We start from the raw sequence: 22,696 nt of genomic DNA, 5'->3' as shown, positions 1-22,696 counted from the left end.
TTTGCATGATGTTTCCACATTCTTGTGGGTTTTTACAAGGTCTTCTGTTTCCTTCCACATTCAGGAAACATGCAGACAGGCCGTTTAGTGATACTGAATCATCCATAGGTGTTTTTGTGAATATGGATGTATGAGCATATGCTTACTCTGATGGACCAGCAGCTCATCCCATTTCCTACCTTGCACCTGTTAATACATGCCAAGTGATTAAAATGGATAATGGTAGAAGTGCAAAACAGATGACTGGAAAATCAGACTATCTTTAAAACAAAGAAACTAGTTGTATACATTTCAGTTCAGTTCATTCAATTACTGCCAGAGGTCTGTAATAATATTGCTTAGGTAATCTGTTACCTGAAGTTTGTGTGCGTGTGTGTGTGTGTGTGTGTGTGTGTGTGTGTGTGTGTGTGTGTGTGTGTGTGTGTGTGTGTGAGACCGCTCATGTCTGTGTAGAGCTGACCCTCTGTGGTTATACTACAATTCCACAATTACCATTTCATCAGTAGACCACTTATTTGAAATGCAACAAAAAATAAAACTAAATTATCAGTCCAGGGTGAAGCTGAGGGTGGTGTGAAATGATGAATTGGATAATAATATTAATTTGCATAAGAAGAGAAATACAAACTCAAAATAGTACTTTGCTAATGAAAATAATTAATTAGGTGTAAAAAGGGACCAGATTTATACATTTAACAAATAAAAACATTTTTCAGAATAAGACTATGTTTATAACAATATTGTCAGAGCCATTTTCTACAAGAATTTCAATTGAAAGTTTCTTAAAATCTGTAAAATAACATGAAAATTTCAATTATCTGCCCATAAACAGAATATTTATTATGCAAATATGTTATTTAACACATATAGGTTCGTAGGTTCATAGGTGTGTACTAGGCTAATGGCCCTGGAGCCTTTACAAGCCTAGCCAATAGTAGTGCTCTGGCATTGTGCACCAGACCTTAGTTCCCAGTGCCTCTGTCGAGTAGAGCCACTGGAATGATCCACGGGGTGAAGTTTCTATTTCCCATCCACTCATCAAGATTTCTTTTGAAGAGGGCCAGTGATGTACTCTGTTTGACATGTATGAGAAGTCTATTCCGTAGCATGGGCAGTCTCTGGGTTATGAATCTGTCCCTCCAGCATGTTCTGCTGATTGTGGTAATGAGGTAGTGGTCTCTGGACTGTGTGGTGTGGTGGGATCGGGATTTCTTTAGCTGTAGCATTTCTAACAGAGCTGGGTCAGACATGGCTTTGTAAGTCAAGCAGAGGTCGCCTCTAAGTAGGCGATATGAGACAGAGAATAGTTGGAGTTTTTTGAGTCTGTCCATATAAGACAAGTGTTTGAGCCCTAGGGTCCTCTTTGTGAGGTACTTTTGCAGCCTCTCCAGTTGTTGCAAGTGTCTAGTGAGGTACATGCCACATGGGGCATTATACTCTATGACTGGCCTAATGAGGGAAGAGTAGATGGAGACAATGATCTCTTTCTTCCTGGATGCAAAACCCTTAGTAATGAGATGTACCACATAGAAGGACTTTCTGACCACAGTGGCAATGTGGTGGTCACTGGTCAAAAGAGAGGTTGCTGTCAACCTGTGTTCCCAGATCTCTTATAACACCTTCTGTGTTCAGTGGACTACCATCTATGTGATAATTTATGGGAACCGGGTTTTTCCCAAAGGGGATGATGACACATTTTTGGCATTGAGCTTAAGGCCATTGTTCTGACACCAGTCATTGGTCTCAGTGAGGCCTTTCTGTAGGATGACAACATCACTTGGGGAGTTAATAATAGCTCCCAACTTGCAATCATCTGCGACCTTTGTCAGCCAGAGACCTTTCATGTTGGCCTGGACTTCAGAGAAGTAGATACAAAACAGGAGAGGACCCAGGACCAAACACTGTGGGACTCCACTTGCGACTGGCTGGCAGTCTGACTTGCAGTCGGCTACTTTCACACTGTGGCTTCTATCTCTGAGCCAGTTTGCAACCCACCTAGTGATATAGGGGTTGATGCCTAGCTTAATGAGTTTTTCTATGATTCCTGAGTGGGGAATGGTATCAAAGGCCTTGGAAAGATCAAGGTAGGCTGTATGAACCACCTTGCCTTCATCCACAGCTCTGGTGACCAGGTTGAGCAGGCATGATCTACCAAACTGTGTGAGATCCAGAGTTTGGAGATTCCCTGTATCCTTGTTTATTAGGTCCATGATGATGTGTTCCATAGCTTTGCATATCAGACTCATCAGGCTAATGGGGAGATAGTACCCAGGGTCTGTAATCGCTCCTCCTTTGTGGAAATGGATGACCATAGCAGTGCACCATTCAGTAGGGACAGAGCTTGAGGTGAGGCTGTGGTTGAACAGGGCACACAGGTGAGGTGCAGTTCACTCTGTAGTTCATGTGGAACTCAGCCAGGGATATTGTCAGGTCCCATATAAGCTGTATTCCTGGCATTGGACAGTGCTGTTTTAACCTGTGCAGCAGTAATACTTGGTGGCTGGTAATCTACTATATTGTGATTGGTCCTTTGGGGGAGGAGAGGGGTAAAGTTGGCACTGAATCTGTCGGTTAGTGTATTGCCAGTATCTGTTAGCTTGGTATAGGAGGCACCATTGTGCAGCAGCTCAGAGCAAATTTGGGTATTGCAGTGGAGATTCTTTACATAACTATAGAAGGTCTTGTGTTGTCTTTACTATCTGCTGCAATCTTATTTTCATAGCTAGCTTTAGAGGATTTGATGAGGCATCTTAACTTTTTGTTGAGGCTGATAAGGGAGTTTTTCCAGTCTTGGGACTTCACCTTATTCTGCATCAGTTTCATCCTTCTGTTGTAGTTTGTTTATGGCAGGGGACCACTAGATTGGCTTCCTTTTTTTAGAGGAGAGCATCTTGGTTCTATTGGGTATGGCAAGATCCATGCATTTGTGTACGTGTTCATACAGTGCATTGGTGTATGATTCAGCAGTCATGCAACTATTCTCCATTTGCATGGGTGCCGTGAAGTTAGCCACCTCTGTTTTTAGGAGCCCAAAGTTAGCTTTGGAGAAGTTTTTCATGGTGGTTACCTTTGTGGGGGTGGATTTCCAAGGTGATTAGTTTGTGTTCAGATCTAACCAGGGAGGAGTTGACTATTAGTGTAGAGTAACAGTCGCCCATGTTAGTAATGACCAGGTCAAGCATGTTGCTACCTCTGTTGGTGGTAAGAACGAGCTGGTCCAGGGCATTGAAATTAATGAATTCCAGGAAACGTTGGGCAATTGTATTGGTACATGAGTAGTTTTCCTAGTTAATGGAGGGGTAGTTGAAGTTGGTTCTATATTAGATAGTCGAAGTTCTGTAACTCCGTACACCTAATGGTTGAACCATTATGTTCGAAGTTACAGAACTTCGACTATGTAAAAAAAAGTAACTACACAATGGACAAAGCAATAACTTGTTGTAAGCAGGGGGGCAAGCACCCTGCAAGCCCCACACCCCCCACTACTTAAATATACCAACTCCGAGATCACACCTCATTGAAGTGAATGGAAACCTCCGCTTATGGAGATTTCCATTCAAACGCTCAAACTTTTACAAATTCGAAAGTATGGTCTTGACCATATGTGGTTCGAACTTGTAAAAGTTCGACTATGTGAGGCAGAGCACCTCGCTGGCCTTGTTCAAGAGAAATCTTGACCAATGGATGGGAGATCGCAGATATACCCCAGGGATTACCTCAGTGTCACTGCTCAACAGAGGCACAGCAAAATAATGGGTATAGTTCCCCATACTAAAGGGGTGGCGTAAGCCACAAAACTATGGGCTAGGCTTGTAAATGCCCTCGGGCAGATAGCCTAGTATGAACCTATGAACCTATGAACCTATGTGATAGGAATCCGTCGAAGTCACCCAGTATGAGAGTGTTAAGTTGGACCCTAATATTCTCCAGGGTGCTTAGGAATGTGGAGTGTGAGTCTTGGGACATAGTTGGGGACCTATAGCAGATTACGACCTGAATCTCTGTCTTACCCAATGTTAGCTGCACCTGAAGTATCTTTGATGCGTTATGTTGGGCTACCAGTCTGGAGGTGTGCACATCCTTTATGAATATGGAAACACCACCACCTTTGGAGCTTCGGTCCAAGTTCATAACACCTTGTGATTTTGCCACAAAAAACAAATCTATTTAACATGGATAAATCAACCCTTTGTCTATTATACACTATTCATCATTATTCACTTTGTATTTATTTCTTTCTGCAAAGGACATGAAACTGATACCCATGTTACAAATAGATTTATTGTGAAAATGGAAAATGGATATGATAAAAACAAATATCTGGTACACTGTGTAGATATTTTATAAATACATATGCTTTGCAGCATCATTAAAAGTATCTACACACCTAGCAATGCATCAGCAGCTTATTTCATTACTTCCTGTGCCGTCAAAATTCTACAATACCCATCATGTTTATGTTACTCATTAAAAAGTGCAACAAAAGTTTATACATTGTACACACACTCACCCACACACAAACACATATACATGCACACGCACATGCATGCACGTGCACACACACACACACACACGCACACACACACACACACACACACACACACACACACACACACACACACACACACACACACACACACACACACATATACACACACAGCAACAGCTGATATTAAACAACCCTCTAAACTGAAATATAATTTTAGATTACCTTAAAAGAACTGAAAACATGAAAATAAAATGAATTCATAAGGGAAAGTGGTACTCAACATAAATTTGAAAAATGAAAATATTATTGCTCATTTATTCAGAGCTTCCCTGTGCCTGGCTTGGACAGGTTGGCTTATTCTGAGCTTCCCTGTGCCTGGCTTGAACATCTGTGACTACAAGACATGAACTGCTTCTTAAAACATCTGGACCTACAAAGCTGATATAAGTGTTTTTTTTGCAGTTGCTCTAACTATCTCAATATTATTTAAGGCTTCTGTGCTGCATTTATTGATTTGTTGAACTTATCACTGTTTTTCAGTCTGCACTTTTTAAAAAAACTCAATCAGTTTGTTACTGTATCGCTCTTAGGTTGCCTTAACATCATCATCATCATTAGGCCTCCCTTTGCCATTTTTTTCTATGTGGAGTCAGTGTATTGTGTTAACTGTTGCCAGCTCTTTTGATTCAGTGCTAGACTACTGCTTTCTTCAACACTCATGCCTGACTGTCGCAGATCTTCTTTCACACAATCCATCCACCTCTTTGCTGGATGTCCTCACTTCCTCTTACCTTCTTCCTGTCTGTTCCGAATCTTCCTTACTAGACTGTCTTCTGCTTTTCTGCACGTATGTCCAAACTACCAAAATCTGTTCTCTTTGATCTTTTCTGCAACTGGAGCTACTTTGGCTACTGCTCTTATGTTCTCATTTCTTCAGCTGTCCCGCAGTATGCACGCTAACACCCCTCTCAGGCACTTCATTTCCATCACCTCTAGCTTCTTCATCTGTTCTGCCTATATTGCCCAGATGTCTGTACCATATAGTAGTACTAGTCACACCACTGTCTTGTACACCTTACTTTTCAGCTTCTTTGGCATTCTTTTGTCTTAGACTATACCTGACTCTCTATGCCATTTGGCTGCAGCGCCTCTGATTCTAGCTTTGACCTCTTCATTCAGACTTCCCTTCTCCTCAAACATACCTTCCAGATACGTGAAGCTGTTTACCTGTTCCACTATCTTTCCTTCTATCTCTATTCGCAGCTTTTCTGATTTCCCCAATTTGCTGTCATTACCACTATCTTATACCTGTGCTTAGTTTCATCCCATGTGCTTTCGGTTTTGCATTCCATTCTCCTATCCTTTGCTGAAGTTCTAGCACAGAGTCTGCTTGTAATGCCACATTGTCTGCATACAGCAACTTTGTTGATCTGTCCCCTCTGACCTGTTTGCTAATGCAAGCTAATGTAATGTCTTAGGTTGCTTTAACAGTATTCTAATATTCCCTAACCTCCTCTGGTACTGCAAAAGCTGTTCTGAGTTTGGAAAAGTTCTCATGATCTGCAAAAATATTCTCTTAAGTTGTACACTTGTTTCTTTATTTTGTTGAACACTTCTCAGGGTTAGTGAACTTAATTCCAAGGTTTTCTGATACTGCAGGAATTCTGTAAAGCATTTGTTACTGCACTTAAGCTCAAAACCAGTTAATTGTACATTAAGAGGGTTCTTTTTCACTCTGTTGGGAACAGAGCTGAATTCAACCCCTCCAAGAGGGAAACTGCTGGTTTAAAGTTTATTGTGTTTTTATCTGATTGGCCTGAGGGATTAAATGTGCAAAAGTCTTTTGTCCTTCTGTTACAAAATAATTACATTTTTATGAACTTGTGCTCATTTATTCAGAGCTTCCCAGTGCCTGGCTTGGACAGCTGTGACTACAAGACTTGGATTGCTTCTAAAACCATCTGGACCTACAAAGCTGATATAAGTGGGTTTTTCTTCACAGTTGCTTAATTGTCTCAGTGTTATTTAACACTTCTGTGCTGCATTTATTGATTTGGTTGAATTTGTAACTGTTTTTCAGCCTGCACTTATTAAAGAAACACAGTCTGTTTGTTACTGTACTTCTCTTAAATCGTTTTAACATTATAATGTCACAAATGCTTGCTGGATGGATGTAGCTGGTTTAAACAACAAAGAACAGATAAGTAAATAGAAAAAAAAAACAGGTGACATGGCAAGACAATGTAAATTTAATTCTAAAAATAAAAACAAATAAAAACAGATAAGTGCTTTCACACCATAACAGGTGCTTCATCAGATCTAAAATAAAACAACTGAGCAACGATTACATACATTTAAATTTACTGGGCTAAAGCATGTGATTTTAATAAAGGTATTAAAGGGGCACACTCATTCAATCCTTTCCCTTTATCAGACTATAACTTCAAAATTTATTTTACTTCAAGACATTCAGCCCTAGTTCTCATGTCCCCACGTCTATTTCCCACATTAAAAGTTCCAGTGCTAGAAACCCAAAGATATGACCTGTGCCAGCATCTAAATATGCTTCAAAAGGGCATTTCTAATGTCACCATTGCTGATGGTATAATAATGCGCATGCACAAGTTCCTTTAATGTCTGGTTGGTCTTTCCAACGTAGTAACATTCACATAAGTTGCAAACAGCCAAGTAAACTAAATCATGACATTTACAATTGCCATAAAAATCAAACCTAAAACTTTCTTAATTTATGGACCCTGTTCTAATTTATTTACACATTACATAATCTACAAAGATGAGTGCCCCTCCTAGCATAAGAACATATATTTTTCTTGGTAAAGGACTTATAGCAAAGCAGCCTCTTTAAGAAACTATTGTTTTTGTAACAGAAACATGGAACATCACCAATAAATTCCTTACACATATCATCCATAAACTAATAACTTTTACAAACTTAGAAAAAAAAGAAAAAACGGAGGATACAAATCACGCCAGCCAAAGGATTGAAGAAATATTTTTTACTTATGCTTAGTTAGCGCTTTCATGCAAATCATTACTTGCACTTCCTCAGACAAAGCAAGAATAAAATAAAATACATTACAATTTATATTTCCAAATGCTAAAGCCAAGCCCAAATTCAATTAAATAATTAACTTGTGCTTAGATAAACCAGCCATTTACCAACAGTACTTAACTAATTAAAGCTGCACACATACATAAAAATATCATCCATAGTTAACAGATGCCAATGTTTCCTCACAATGTCACATACAGACCAGGCATCATTGGAGTAGGTGATACACATTCTAAGCATGTTATCATTTTTTTCAAGCTCCTGTAGCAATCCATCATTAGTAGCAGAAAAGTAGGGTCAGTGAACTTATTGACAAGAATTCCTGATACTGCAAGAATTCTGTAAAGCATTTGCAGCTGCACTTGAGCTTGAAACCATTCTGTTTTACATTAATAGGGTTCTTTTGCTGTCTGGTGGAAGCAGAGCTGAATTCAACCTCTCTAAGTGAGAAACTACTGGTTTAAAGTTTATTGTGTTTTTATCTGATTGGCCTGAGGAATTAAATGTATAAAAGACTTTCACCCTGCTGGTATAAAAGTCTTGACTTTGCATATCACAATCATGCAAACGCGGTTGTCCGTGCCTTGTGTATAAGCAAACCTCCCCAGTTTAAAACCCTGTATAGAAAATGCTCTCCATAGTCGTCCACTGTTCACGGCTGCTCAAAGAGCTGCCAGTTTGTGCACAGGGCAGTACCACTGCATGTCATCTAACTGGAGCTGTTCAATGTTTGTCAACTTTTGCCAGAGTTCTGAAGAAGTTCTACGAAAATCGAAAGCATCCACTGGCAAAATCAAAACAATAAGTACTTTTTGAATTTTCTTTGCACTTTGCTGACTGTATTTAATCATTTTGCTGCCTCATTTTGCTGATTTTTACTGCATTTTTCTGCACTTTAAAAAAGCTGCTCTGTTGCTTTAAGTAGCTAGTACATAGCATACACTAGATTCAGATCTGCTGAATCTAGACTGTATTGTTGCATTTGAGCACTATTCCAGCCATCTTACATTAGGAGGGCCCTGCCTGCACCCTTGTGGCAGAGTGGCAGAAGTGCATAGTCTGAGTCTCATCTGAGTTGAAGATTACCGGAGGAAAGCTCATTGTATGCTTTCCCATCGGTAGCTTAGCTTAAAAGTGTTTCATTTTGCCAGTATTTAAGCCTCACATTTGTGCTGGTTTATCCTACTTTAACCAGAGCAGCTCAACATTTGGTGACTTTTGCCAGAGGCCTGAAGAGATTCTGATGAAATCCAAAGCATCCACTGCCAAAACTGAAAAAATAAGCACCTTGTGAGTTTCCTTTGCACTTTGATGACTGTATTTTATCATTTTGCTGCTTAATTTTGCTCATTTTTTACTGTATTTTCTGCACTTTAAAAAAGCTGTTATGTTGCTTTAAGTAGCTAGTACATAGCACAGACTATATTCAGATCCGCTGAAGCTAGACTGTATTATTACAAGTGAGCACTATTCCAGCCATCTTACATTAAAACGGTCCGGCCTGCACCCTTGTGGCAGAAATGTGTATTCTGAGCCTCATCTAAGTTGAAGATTACTGGAGGAAAGCTCATTGTGTGATTTCCCATTGGTAATTTAGCTTTAAAGTGTTTAATTTCGCCTTTATTTAAGCTTCGTGTTTGTGTATTGCTGTGCACTACTTAGCAGGGTTCAGTGGTGCCCTGTATAGCTGCAAACACCTTGAAAGATGATTTTCTCCTATACATTTGTTAGTGAACCCTCCCAAGTTTCCCTGCTGCACTGTGGGAAACTCAGTTGTTCACTAAGAAGCGTTGCCATAGTTTTCATTCCTACCCTTCAATCGAATAATCCCCTTTGTTAATCCTAGAGCAAAATCTGGTTAAACTAACCCACTCCCCAATAGTAGATGCAATAAAAACCTTCCATAATGGATGGTCAGTTTCCAACCATTTCTTTGGCCAGCCTGATTGACATGGGCATCCTGAGGCAATGTAGTAATTGCCTCATGTATACTAACAACCACCTACTCCTAAAACAAAGAAATACAATATGTGAAAGATGTAATTACACTATGAATATGGAATCTGTTCTCTCACATAACAACAAACCAGACATTAAACAGGTTGTCAGCATACACACATTACCTCTCACACAAAACATGGTCACAACACATAAACCCATATATGAGTAGGTACCAAATGCAAACCACTTGCACACACTGTAAAGCAAATAGAATCCACTACACATAAGAACACACACACCAGTGTCTCAGCAAATAGGTCCATAAGGCAAAACACTTCAAAACTAAATGTCCTGATCATAGGTGAGTCCATAGTGAGACACACAGATGTCCCCCTCATCAGGTTGGACAAGGATAAGGTTATGGCCAGCTGCCTGTCAGGTGCCAGGATCCATCAAATCACCCATGCAGTCAAGTCATCCAACAACTACCGCTATCACTCTGTCATAGTACATATTGGGGTGAATGACTTGAGACATATCTCTCTGGACTATATGAAGAGAGACATGACTGAACTCTCAGATTATGTGTCCCAGGCAGGTATGTCCCTAGCCCTAAGCAGCATTGTACCTTCACCCAGGTTGATGTCACAACATAGACAAAAAATGATTAACTTCAACAACTGCCTTAGCTTTTGGTGTCACATCAAGGGGATCCAGTATCTGTCAACCTGGGAAGACATGGTTGACAGACCATGTTGTCTTGCCAGAGATGGTCTTCACCTGTCTCATCTAGGATTTTGGATAATGGCAAAGACACTTGCCTCCCCCATAGTGCCTTTTTTAGGCAATGCCAAAACAACTAAATTTCAAACATAAAAAAAACTCCACTCAGGACAAACTAAAGGTTACGCTGATTAATGTTAGGAGCCTAAATAGGAAACTGCACTCCCTGGAAGCACTCCTCACCTTGGAAGATGCTGAAGTCTGTAGTCACTGGTTCAAGGCTGCAGAGAGTACCCCGGTCATGCAAGGGTGCAATGTCTTCTACACATTCAGACCCTAAAATGGGTATGAAAGAATTAAAGGTGGAGGTGTATCCATCTTCATTAAAACCAAATACACCTCAAGACTGGTTAAACAGTATGACTCTTTTGAGCTACTCCAGGTCCAACTAACTATAGATAAAGCACCCTACCATATCATTGCTAGCTACAGGACCCCACCTTGAAACAAGAGAAGCACCCCACCTACCTGGATGTATTGCAATCATTCACTATACAGTCAAATGCTTTGGTCATGGGAGATTTCAACTATCTTTCCATCAAATGAGTGACATACACGAGCACAAACATGGTCACCCTGAGACTCCTGGACATTGTCAATACAAATGCCCTGGAACAGCTAGTCTGCACTCCCACAAAGAGCTCAAATGTCCTAATCTTAGTACTTACCAACATGGGAGTGGGGGTCCCTGCACTAACCCCTGGTAAGCTCAGACCATGAATCTGTCTCATTTGAAGTAATGATCAGATTTGACATCCCCACAGAAGCAAAAAAACTGAAAATTTTCTCCGAAGCAAACTACAGCCTACTAGGTGATGGTATAAAAAGTTTCAAACTCCCTGCTAACACAGCCAACAATGACTCCTATGCAGAAGAGTACACAAATGCCATGTATAGCCACCTAAACAACTGTACAAACTCAGCTGTAGCAGACCAGATCAAAACCAGGTCCTTCCAAAAAAAACAGGCCACCTTGGTGGACCTCAAGTATAAATAGGTTATACAACAAAAGGAAGAAACTGATGTCTAAGAACAAGAGGGAAGTTATTCTGCAGAAGAAGAATACCCTCCACAGCTTGAACAAACAAAATCAGATATCTTGTAAAGTCCTCTAAAGCTAGTTATGAATATAAATTAGCATCCCTAGCTAAGGATAATCATAAGGCATTCTTTAGCTACATCGGAAATCTAAAAGGAAATGCCAAACTATATGTTGAACTTATAGTACCTCTCATACTGAACCTGAGGAAACTGCAAACCTGCTAGCTGACAGATTTGGCACAGACATCACCTGCCTGTCCCTACCAGCCATACCCCAAAGCATACCTGACTAGTCCTCTATCTAGTATATCCAAAGAGTAGGTCACATCCATGCTGTTCAAGGCCAAAAACATGGCCTCTATGGGACCAGATAACATCTCAAACTGCTTACTAAGCAATCAAAAACAAGACATAGTGGAACCACTAAGCACTCTTTTTAACCTTAGCCTGAGCACTGGCTTTATTCCAGCAGCATGGAGAATAGCAACAGTTATCCTCTTGCAAAAAGGGGGTCCATCAAATGACCCTGGGAATTATAAACCCATAAACTTAACCAGCCTTACCTGCAAGTCCACGGAAAGAATCATCATGAACCTTATCAACAAGGACATAGGTGACCTTCAAACTCTTGACCCAATCCTGTTTGGCTTTGTTAACGGTATATCATGCTTATTGAACCTGGTAGACTTCTTCGAGAATGTCACCAAAGACCTGCATGAAGGCAAAATACATACTGCCTATCTTGACTGAGCCAATGCTTTTGACACAATCCCCCACTCAGGTATCATTGAAAAACTCTCCCATCTGGGGATTAACCCGTATGCAACTAAGTGGATAGCCAACTGGCTCAACGACACAAAGAATACTGTCAGAATTGGAGATTCTACCGCTATCAGTAGACCAGTGTTTTATATATATATATATATATATATATATATATATATATATATATATATATATATATATATATAGCCCCCCACATAATTGCAGTGTATGAACTATTACATACATGTCTATCGGTTAAAAATACATTGAAACATATAATGTCAGTAAAAACTAGCTGCAAAATGTGAGGGGCTGTGCCCCCCAAACCACACTAACTTTATATTCTCACTCCAGGGTCGCACTTCAGTGGGGCAGGGGCTATATTCCATTTTCGACCAAATGTAATTCGACCAAAAGCAGTAGAGAGAGAGATGTATGTATGAAATTGAGGGAATGTATATTAACCCGTTGGTACTGAAGCCTGTTTAGCCTCAGCGAGTGAGGAAAGAACAACAGTCACTTTTGCACTTCACTCTCCTCGTAGTCTAGCCATTATGACAGAATGTCTGTGATCTTTCGGATTCAATATTGTGAGTGTTGATCACCTATACAGAAAAAAAAAAAAAAAGAAAAAGTAAGGCTCCTGTTCTGTTATTTTCTTGTTGATCAGCTTTGAATAAATGCCTTTTTTTACTGCTTGAATTCTTTTTGAATCCATAGACAGCTATGTGTTTATGTGTATTTATATCTATCTATATTTATGTATATACCTATTTATCTATCTATCTATATATATATATATATATATATATATATATATATATATATATATATGTGTGTGTGTGTGTGTGTGTGTGTGTGTGTGTGGCAAATAGTTAGTCAAACGTTCAGAATATCGAACGTTCAGAAGGCCAGCACAATCGGTCGAGGAGGCATTTGACCAAAAAATGCCAGCATTAGCTCTTGCAAGATCGAGCGACTTTATCCTTTCTCCATTGTACTGCGATCTCAGAGTTGCTATATTTAATTTGCCGAGGGTATGGTGGTGCGGGGGGGGGGGGGGGCTTGCCCCTACAAAAAAATTTGTTTTTTCTTTATTTCAGTCTTCAATTAGCTGATGTTCGAACATTTGTGTTCACCATTCAAAAATGTATTTTTTTGATTTTATATATGTGTGTATGTGTGTGTGTGTGTGTGTGTGTGTGTGTGTCTATAGATATATATATATATATATATATATATATATATATATATATATATATATATATATATATATATATATATATATATATATATATATATATATATATATTTTTTTTATTTTAATAAAAGGTTTGCATAGGTTTTCTTCCTGTTTAGTGGAGTAGTTAATAATATGAGAAAAATTACCTATACTAATCATATTAATTATTGCTTATTTGTTGTCTGGTTATTTATAGGAATTTGACTTGTAATATACTTACAAACTCTTTCCTCATTCAGATGGAGCAAATAAAACTCTAGAAGATACATTTTTTAGAAACAACATTCTTGGGATACTTGATAAAGAGGGATGTTTTTGACAGAGATATAGATGTGTCAGATTTAAGCTGGAGTATTTTGGCTGCAGTCACATACACATACATATATTTATATATATATATATATATATATATATATATATATATATATATATATATATATATATAAATATATACACACACACACACACACACACACACACACACACACATATATATATATATATATATATATATATATATATATATATATATGTAGGCTACCATGCCAGAAGCAAGTGCGTTTACATATTTACATTCTTGAACAACGTGTGACTTCAACTTTTTTTTAAAGAGAAAGCTTGCCTAAAGTCTAAATATGCAATGCCACTGGGAAGTGTGTTCAGAAAGGCAAGTGCAAGCTTGAAAATAAATTTTCACACACTGCTAGGAAGAAGTGGTGGTCTGTTTAGTTTTATGGTGGACTTGATTCCAATAGCATAGAAGCATTCATGTACTAAAGGTTTATTGGCCTGAGGTGGGCTGTAGCTTAATTTAAACAGTTTAAATATAGTTTAGAAAAAAACAGGAGCTTTACTATTATTGGAGTCATTTTGCCTGTTGAAAATAGGTACAATAATATTCTGTGAAATGAGAAAGGTGTATACAAAGTTTAGAATTTTATTTTCAGCAGTTAGTAATTTGAATGTATTATGACCTGACAATGTGGCAGCAATAAGTAATGCATATTCAAGCCTAGGAATTAAAAATGACAGCTATGGCCTGTTTGGCTTTGATGGTAAGTAGATGAGATATAGGCTGCCTTTAAATGATGAGTTTTTTTGGTTACAGAAGTATCAATGTATGGATTGAAGAAATAGGTTCTGTACTCCTCTAAATAGTTTTGTCCTTTAGTAAAATGGAGTTGGATTCCATATTTGTCTGCAGTGCAATATGTGAAGACATTGGTTAGTTGTTTATCAGTACCAAAAATCATTACAGTGGATTAAGAAGTGTTTATAAGGAGTCTGTCTTTAGCAAACCAATTCAAAATGCAGGAAAATCATTCTACACCATAGTAATTAGCTGCCAAGTAATTTTATGAGCCACTGTCATGACTACATCATCTGTATACATGGCAATATTGAGATGAAGTAGATCAAAAGGTAGGCTATTTATACAGAGTGAGAAAGAGTGAGGCCTAAGAGTGTCCTGAGAGACAGCACTGCCAACTGATGACAGTAAAAGCTATGCTTAATAGTAGTTTCTAAACCATATGATCACTTTAGGAAAGAACCTGTAACCAGGCCATGACTGACAGTTTCAAAAGCTCTTTTTAAATGAAAAAATACAGCACCTGTCAAGAGTCCATTTTCTGTGTTGCTGTTGTAAATTTGCAAGGTAACTGAAATAATTCCTGTTTGAATACTGTATTTAGGGCAGAATCTGTATCGTCTATTAGATAAAAGGCTATATTTTAGATGAACTCAAGTGATTGCTCAAGTTTTTTCAAGTATTTTATCTCATGGACAAATGTTGGCAATTGCTCTGTATTCAGGTGTTGATGATCCCTTATGAATAGAAAAAAAACATATACATATCCCACGATATAATTATATGGTCCATCTTTGGCTATTTGTATCATAAAACATTAGCGCTAATAAAAACATATACATATCCCATGATATAATTATATGGTCCATCTTTGGCTATTTGTATCATAAACCATTAGCTCTAATATTTGCCATGGACATGTAGGGCTAGACTTAAAGGAAAACTACACCCTCTCTTACAGTTTAACTCAATCCTTAGGTTTATTTTCTCCTTAAAATATGGTTCCACTATTGTGTACGTACCAGAAACCTGCTTTTAAAACTTTTATTTCCTTGCATTGGATTCAAAGGAAGGGAAAGCCCACCTACTTTTTTTTAAGGTTAACTTCTCACATACTTTGCAGAGGAATTTGTCTCCACCTACATGACATATCATAGACACAGTTAAATCTGTAGTTTATCCTGCCAGGTACTGCTGTCAGTCTTAGATGGGTAATTACTCCTGATGATATCAGGAAGACAGTCACTGATATGAAGGAAGACAGAAAACTGCAGAACTGTTTTCCACTGTTTTTATTGCAGAGAGGAGAAGAACTTAACAATCCTCTTTCATAGCAAAACAAAGCAATTAGATCCATTAGGGGTTTAAAGGCAGTTGTCACCTCTTCTGACAAATTTACATAAGCAGCAATACAGTATTGAAATGCTAAGCTTTAAATGTTGGTTATTTATATAGTTTATATGTTAAGATAACTTAAATTTAGTATCAAAGACTTCTGTGACATTTAGAGAAAAGTCAGAAAATATTTTTTCTTGTAAACTATCAACACGTTTATCATTTTCAAGCTTCCACCCCCCCCCCCCCCAAACACAGACACAAACAGGACAGAACTGCAGAAAGAGAGAAAAGGTGCAACCCTATTAACTAGGTGCACTGATAATGTTCATAAAAAGGTGTTTTATGCCTTTTTGTAGCATCCTCCCAGAAGGGGGATGCATATCTGGTACATGCAGATCAATGGTAAGAGATTCCCATTGAATTTGTGTCAGTCCTTACAGTGGTAGAGTGCATGAGCATTTTGTATTCCATAAAGGGAATGTGACCATTGATGGCAACCATAATATACAGCTGTATTTACTTTAGCATACATTTATTATGTGCTTTATGATTAAAAACATTAAGAAAAGGAGATCAGAATAAATTAATGGTGTTTAAATGCACACACACACACACACACACACACACACACACACACACACACACACACACACACACACACACACACACACACACACACACACGTGTGCACAAAGTCAGATGTGCATTTACACTCAGTACTGCATCCCACATATTGTATTCTACATGCTACATACATTTTTTATACAGTCACACACAGACATCTATATATCTATATATCTACCTATATGTATAATGTGTATATGTATGTGTCTGTGTTTATGTGTAGACACACATATATAAAAATTTCCATTTTGATTTGTTTTTCTTTAAAGGACTGCAGTGGTGGTGCTGCGGTAGCATTGTCGCCTCACAGTAAGATGTTGTCCTGTTCGATTCTCAGCTAGAGCATCTTCTGTGTGGAGACATGCATGAATGGGCGTACCTTTGTTGAAGGTTGTGCATCAGGGCTGGCAGCTCGGCCAGTAAAAATCTACTGCCAATCATTAGTGGACCCGAGTTTCGCTGTGGCGACCCCTAACCGGGAAAAGCCGAAAGACACAACATTTGTTTTTCTATAAAGGACATGAAGTTAGTTCTCCATTTTACACACACACACACACACACACACACACACACACACACACACACACACACACACTCATATGTTTTTGTACACATGTACTTTATATATATATATATATATATATGTATATAAATATACGCAAACACATATACACACACATACTTTATATATGTATGTGTAATATGGGTGCATACAATTCGTTATTCATAATAAACTTAGTATAGTAGAGTTATGCATTATTAATGCATACATTCTAGTAAATGTTGCATAATTTTTTGCTCATCCACTGTCACACATTGGCTATGTGTTGCACATGCAATCTTTGTCAATGTCTTTATGACAGTATTTTTTTTTCTTTGTATTGCTAAGTGCATTTATTACTTGTTATTATCTTTGCCAATGTAGTCAGAGTTGTGGCTGAAAAGGGTCATGGGACCAGTTCACTTTCCTGGTTACCAAAGTATAAATAAATATGAAATAGATAAAAGGGGGATGAACATGACAGAAATAATTAAGGAAATGCTAAAGATACCAAAGATCCTATGAACGTAACAACATGCGAGGAATGGTCCTTCTCATGAGACATAGGTTAAATACTGCTTGTTGTGAGACATATGTTGAATGCTGCTTGTTGTGAGACATAAGTTGAATACTGGTTGTTGTGAGACGTAGGGTGAATATATGTTCTAAGGGTCTGGAGAGGTAAACAGCTCCTATGTGTGCAAACAGTGAATATGCGGATTATATTTAAAAATTACATCTTTGAGCAAAGTCTCAATTTGTCCATAGGGCAAAGAATTAAAATAGACTGGAGGGTAGATAAGTAATTGCAGAAAAGGGCTATATGTACTGTTGCTGGTAAAATAGGAATTAGAGGATGTAAGTGGGGTAGATATGCTAAGCTACATATATTTCACCATGTCAAGGGTAGGTTAGAAGCATGTTGAGGTTTAGAGAATATGTTGCTAGAGCTGGCAGACTTTATGATAGTCCAGATTTTTTTAGGATTATCCAGATGAGTAGTTTGTAAATTCTTAAAGAAAAGAACTTTTGCTGCATTAATTTAAATTCTTGTCAATCATTTTAAGTCCAGATAAAACTTGGTTATATTATGTGTATTATTCTTCCATTCTTTCCATGCCATTTTTCAATTAAAAATCCTAGAAGTTACATTTGTTGAAATCCAGAATAAGTGGTTATTTTTTATACTGTTTTTTTATGAGTAGCAGGCCATCTTGTATTGTAGTGATAAGATTATAAAATGCAAATATGGCTGAGGTGAAATCCTGCCAGTTATAGATCTGTGATCAGTCTGTCAGTTGCAGTGCATTACTACTATTTGCCTGTCTTAGGTGCAGCACAACACATTCCTTCTTGTTACATGAGGTATCATTTTTTGATCATTAGTATAATTCAAGTATTTTACAGTACTTTCAACCATGGTGGCTAACTTTACATCATCAGCAAACATTTGTGCCAACCACGGTACAGATTTGGGATGGTTGTCAGGATTTTGTTGAATAAAAATGGATGAAAAAAACACTGATTCTGAAACATGGCTGTGAAACTTGTGTGGAAACATAATATTCAGAAATTTTTAAAAATCAAAGAAAGAAAAAAAAAAAATAAAATACAAAGAAAAAGGGAAAGAGCATAGCAAATGTTGAAATAAAGAATATATAGAAAAATGTGTAAAAAATATGAATTACTTCACAGATGCTCAAGTAATATGGAATAACAGGCAGGAAGAAATACTGAGGCCTAACAAAAAAGTGCAGATGTGGGTAAAGACAGACCTTGTAGGGCAGCACATTAAATATTTTTTATAGTGCTCTAAAAAGTGGAGCTTGGTAAAAGCTTCCAATCCATTCAGTGAAATCATTCAAGACAAGGAATTATTAGTAATTTTCAATGAAGAAAGTATGTTCATCATACTCTTAAAACAAGAGGTGGAAAAGTATAGTACTTTGTTGGGATTCAAACCACATATTCTAGAGAGCTGAAAGAAGAACCAGTGATACTGTTGGTTACACTTCATAACACAGTATTTTGGTTGGAAAGGGATATAGTGTAAACTCTTAGTTAACTGGAACTCAAGCAACTGGCACTTTCAAGCAACTAGCAAAATAAAATTAAAGAAATACAGTACAATTTTCATGTGTTGCATTTTCTGTTTTCCTCCTGCAGAAACATACCTTACATTTTTAGAGTTTTACCCCCGGATTTACTAATCTTCTGTGCAGGACTATTCTAGTCCTGCACGGAAGCTGCCGCCTAGGAGCAGGACGGCAGCATGCCGTGCATAGTTATGAAGGCATGCCGCCTGATCCCCCAGGTTTACATGGAGCATGTACGAGTGCAGGGGGCCTGTCAGAGAGCAGAGCCCACAGATTAAACATGCCTTGCAATGTTGAACAGCATAAAGTGGAAATACATGAGTGATACTGCTCATAGTTGTCCACATATCCCCACCAACAGTCCCCCATGCGTACAACAGCAACAAGACATAAAGATGAAAAGAAGAAACCCCTATATTGTTGTCTAAAGCTCCGAGTACAGCTAACCGTAGGTACGCGGGTGTGCCCATTGCTCAGCCACGGTGAAAGCAGCCTAAGAGGCTGAAGAGGATATGAAGGACGATATATGCAAATTAAGCATGTCAGCAACAGTGTAGTGGGCAGAGCGTTCGCCTAACGAGCAGGCATTCCCAGTTTGAGTCTCAGTGCAGCACAGTCTATTTTACACAGCAAAGAATGGTATAAGCAATATTTGTAATGCAAAACCCACTAAATAACATAATTTTTATGATCAGGAGTACTGCAGGAAATTTACATGTGAAGAGTCAGCATCATAATGAATAAGCCAGCAGTAAGCAGGCGTAAGCACAGATAAGCAGTAGTAAGCATATGTAAGCACTAGTAAGTGTGTGCAAGTGTGTTAGTGCAGGGTTAAGCACTGCCAACACAGATTAAGCAAAGGAGAAGCTAACTGGGTGTAAGACACTGTGACCGGAAGTCAGCAGTGCTTACCTCCATGCAATCCCACTTACAACCGCTTGAAATTGCCTTAAGCACACTGTATCGAATGGCTGGTGTTCTGCCCAGCAACAAAACAAACATCTTCTGCAAGGCCAGAACCCAGGACCATGCACACCATACACAAAATGATTTACCACTAAGCTAAATATATGAAAAGATATACATGCAAATACTGACAACTACACATATATATATGTCAACATCTATATGTCCACATATACACATTGTTTCATATATGTATGCAGATATATGTCTCCGTAGGTATATACGGACAATGAAATATGTAAGCAAATATATATACCCACAGAGGTATATATGGCCAGACATCTGTAGATGCCAATGGTAGATGAACAGAAACATATATGTCCACATGCACCATTAATGGGCCTGAGAGGCCCCAAACAATATACGTCATGTATGAATTTGCATACCCCCCGCGCAGCCAAACACATCCCGCCCTGCAATACACTACCAAGCTCATTGTACTGTACGTCTGTCATTGAACTAGGGAATTAAATTAGCCCTCTGTTATGTTTCACATGTTGACATCACATACCCCTCTCCCCCCCCCCCACTAGGTGGGCCGAGCAGTACAAGCCCATCCAACCCAACCCATCCCCAACTCATACATGCATTATCCACAGTTTCACTTCCCCCCACCCACAGTACACACGCAGCCACCATCCCTACCCTGGTTACTGGCCCATAGCTACCATACCACCACACATTGCCCTCCCACCCCCCTCAGGACCCATCCCGTATGATGTCCTGACCCAACTATCCTAGATGTGGCACACGCTGTAGTCCATGCACATAGCCATGGGTACCTATGTAACCCTGGGTGTACACGAAGGCTGAATACTCAATGTTCGGGTTGTCCTACATGGGACGAATGCATTTCTGGTAATAACAATAGAGTTCACGTGTGACTCTGTGTACACTAACAGATTTAGTTGTAGGTATTGCAAAGCATACATGGCACACAACGTTGGCTGGTATGCACACAAAACACAGTACCCAGCATTACCAGTCAACATTACAGAATATGTAGCTAAATATGTAGATGTATGTGTGTTTGTATATATACCAATAACTAAATAGATATATACCTCTCCCTCTCTGTAGTACAAATGTATACATACATAGACAGACATATATATAAATACCCACATATAGATATATACATATGGAGACACCCATACATCTACATGTCATTAGATATATATATATATATAGCAATTTATTGTATTCTAATTACTTCCTGCTTTTTGAATAATCTTCTATTGAAATCCATTCATTTATTATGTATTAATATTGATTTTTAATTTTTAACTGTTTTTTAATTATTTTTTAATTTTTAAATGTTTTTTAATTTTCAAATGTTTTTTAATTTTTAAATGTTTAAATTTTTATTTTTGTTTCACTGGAGCTTTTCTCCCCGGGCCTCTACTGAAAATGGAAATATATCCAGCTAGACTAGCCCGGTTAACAAATGTAAAATAAAAAAAAAAAACAAATAAATATATATATATATATATATATATATATATATATATATATATATATATATATATATATATCTGTGTGTGTGTGTGTGTGTAAATATACACAGATATATAGCTATGATATGATACATCATTTAAGAAAGACATATGTTCACAGGCCATGCCAGTGGAGGTGAGGGGCCCAATCAACAAACGTGTAACACGTAGCATAAACACCCCCCCCCAGCCAGACAGGGGAAACACACAAACAAACAAACAAACAAACAATGTAAACAATCCACTGCTCCCCAGATCACAGGCAGGATACAACCAGAGGGGGGGACACAGTAGACCCACTAAGTCTAATCTTAGAACAGAGACAGGAGCATCCCTTGTGGGACACCCCAAATATTGTCTTGTTATAGGAGGATGCCTGTGTGATGACCTTTCAAGGCAGGGCGTGTACGTACCCGGACTACAAGGGTGGGAAAGCCTGATGACCCATGGGTCGAGACAACATACGAGATGGGTCCCATGAAGTGGAGAGTGGACAGTGTGTAGTGGTGTGTTTAGACCCGACCTGCACTCAGAGTAAGGATGAGTGCTGTAGAGGAGGTGCGGGTGGGGGAACTATGGGTATGTAATTATGGGACTAGGCATGTAGGTGTTGGCTGGAGTGGTTCTAATCGAACCGCCCCAGGGATGTAAGCAATAGTGTTCATTGGGCAGAGCCGCCGCCCAATGAGCAGCCACTCCCGCTATGAGTCCCATTGCAGCACAGTCTATTTTACATGGCAAAGTACGATATGACCAGATGTATTGTTGTAAATCCCACTAAATAACACCAAAGAACACATGGTCGCAACAACCCACTGTAGGCATGTAAGCCGAACTAGTTGACATCACAAGGTATTATTGTTGTCCCTACCCCCACCCAGGGGTATGAGTGTCCAAACCTACCTCCAAAAGCTGTGTATATACACCGCTCTTACTGGAGAAGAAATGGCCACCCGTGGACCTTCCCGTCAGCCTACCTGCACATCCCTGGACATTTCCCCTACTATCTGGCCCTTTGTGTGCCTCATTAACATCACTTACCTATCGACCCCTGTTTCATTACTATTACTGTTCACAGTCACAGGTAGGTGACACCCTCTTCCCCAACTATAGTGGCAGAATCTGGAACCCCCTACCCACGTGTATGACCTCAGCTGTCCCACACGATACATGTAAATAACACATGAAGGAACATCTCAAGCACACTTGG

At 38.7% G+C, this 22,696-nt stretch overlaps 1 protein-coding gene across 2 annotated transcripts in view; it reads right to left on the bottom strand.

Moving 5' to 3' along the window:
- LOC122808893 (renin binding protein) overlaps positions 1-22,696 on the bottom strand; it is a 1,087,318-nt gene that overhangs the window by 1,019,094 nt on the left and 45,528 nt on the right. The window lies entirely within an intron of this gene.

The sequence above is a fragment of the Protopterus annectens genome, chromosome 8.part0 (assembly GCF_019279795.1).
Source record: "Protopterus annectens isolate FY-2018-M chromosome 8.part0, PAN1.0, whole genome shotgun sequence".
In the NCBI taxonomy this organism is placed as follows: domain Eukaryota; kingdom Metazoa; phylum Chordata; order Ceratodontiformes; family Protopteridae; genus Protopterus; species Protopterus annectens.
Note: the sequence above shows the minus strand (reverse complement) of the source record. Positions and strands in the feature narration are given on the sequence as shown.